The sequence below is a fragment of the Myotis daubentonii genome, chromosome 12 (genome assembly GCF_963259705.1).
Source record: "Myotis daubentonii chromosome 12, mMyoDau2.1, whole genome shotgun sequence".
Classification (NCBI taxonomy): domain Eukaryota; kingdom Metazoa; phylum Chordata; class Mammalia; order Chiroptera; family Vespertilionidae; genus Myotis; species Myotis daubentonii.
This window is the reverse complement of record NC_081851.1, coordinates 15,150,642-15,152,472: the sequence shown is the minus strand read 5'-3', so window position 1 is coordinate 15,152,472 and position 1,831 is coordinate 15,150,642. Positions and strand designations below refer to the sequence as shown.

General features: G+C 50.2%; 1 non-coding gene across 1 annotated transcript; it reads right to left on the bottom strand.

Annotated features, from left to right (window-relative positions):
* Positions 1-418: 418 nt before the first annotated feature.
* Positions 419-621, bottom strand: LOC132214072 (small nucleolar RNA SNORA74). The gene has a single exon (XR_009448169.1). It is a non-coding gene; the product is annotated as a small nucleolar RNA SNORA74 (small nucleolar RNA).
* Positions 622-1,831: the final 1,210 nt, after the last annotated feature.

Here is a 1,831-nt window from a genome sequence, read left to right as displayed (position 1 = left end):
AGATCAGCCATGTGAGCTCAAGTGCTTTGCAGAGGGTCAGTGGGTGGTCCGAGGCCATGGAGCTGCTTCTTGCTGTGGGTGGTTCATGGTCCCCTGGGATGCAGTGGGTGAGTGAGATGGTAGTGATGTCCTGCAGCTCTGATCCCATCACTGTGTCACAAAAAGTTTAGTCCTCTGGTGTGTACCTGATCCTCACAGATGCGTCCCTCCATTTCCATCCTAAGGTAACTGCAGTTCTCTTCAGATGTCTGGCCAGATGCATGTTCACTGGCTGCATGGGCAGCACCATTCCTGCCTTCTTTCCTCAAGCTGGGTGAGCCAGGTTGGCTGGGTGCAGGAAAGGGCAGATAAATGGCCCTTGGGTGGGTTGAAATGCTGTTAGAACCATTAAGCTTTTTTAAAATGTTTTTTTTTTTTCTGTGTCTGCACCTTCACTAGAACAAAGCAACCAAAATGATGCTTAGCTCACTCTCATGGAAGCACAGTTCTGCCCTGTACCAGTGCCACATGTCACCAGAACAGTGAAGGGGGCAACTGGAGGAAGAAGACAGGGCATTCCTCTCCCAGCAGTGTAATTCCCTCACAGGCATGATGCGGTCTGGAGAGCTGACCCCTGCTGGAGCGCTTAAGGCTTTTAGGCACCAACTGTACTGATCTGATTTATATTTTTTAAAGATCACTCTGATTTGCATTTTTATTTTTATTAAAAATTATTTTACTAATTTATTTTTTTTTCAATTAGAGATGACATTCAATATTAGTTTCAAGTGTATATAATAGTGGTTTGACATTAATATAACATATAGAGTGATCCCCTGATAAGTATAGCATGGGGGATCTTTTAAAAGGGTAATAATGAAATTCATGAGGGCTCCACTCTCATAACCTAATCACCCTCAATAGACCCACTTTTTATTTATTTTAATCAAACTTATTTGGGTGACATTCATTAATAAAATTGCATAGGTCAGCTGTGCCATTCTATAATGCGTTTGTATATCGCATTGTGTGCTCACTGCCTTCAAGTCAAGTCTCCTTCCATCACCATTAATCGCCCGTATGCCCTCTTCTTCCTCCCCCCACCCTTCACCGGCCAACCCTATCACCACTCCAAACACACCACCCCTAGCTGCCATCCCACACCCACCAGCACCTCCTGCTACCCACACACCACACCCCCAGTCCTCACCCGCAACCTCCCACCAGCCTGCCCCTACACCCCAATATTACCCCTCACCCCCTGTACCCCTCTTACCCCCTACTCCCACCTGCCACCCCACATCCCACACCCCATATCACACAGCCCCCACCCACCACCCACCAGCCCCCAACCCCCACCCCCTACCACCCACCCTTTACCCCCCACCCCCCACCCCCCTTCCCCTGCTTGTGATTTGACATTTGAAATGATATTTGAGATGTGTCCTGAGGGCTCAGGTAGGATTTAGACAGATGAAGAGGGTGAGAATGTGCTTCAGGTACAGACAGTAGCCACAGCCTGGAGGCAGGAGAGATGAACACTGGACAGACCAGAGCATATGCCCCTCAGATGCCTGTGAGTGAGGGGTCAGGACAGGGAAACAGAAGACCCTGCATGGAGGGAAAAGGCAGAGGGGAAAGGGGACCAACCACAGAGTGGTCAGAGCAGGGGAGACAGGGGCCCCTCCATGGGAAGGCAGGGCAGGGGGACAGGGCACCATGAGAGGGGGTGGGCAGTGGGGACAGGAGACCTTGGGAAGGGGCAGGGATGCAGAAGAGTGGATAGGGGACTTTCCACTGAAGCAACAGTACAGGGAAAAGGAAGACCTCTGCCCTAACCAGTTTGGCTCAG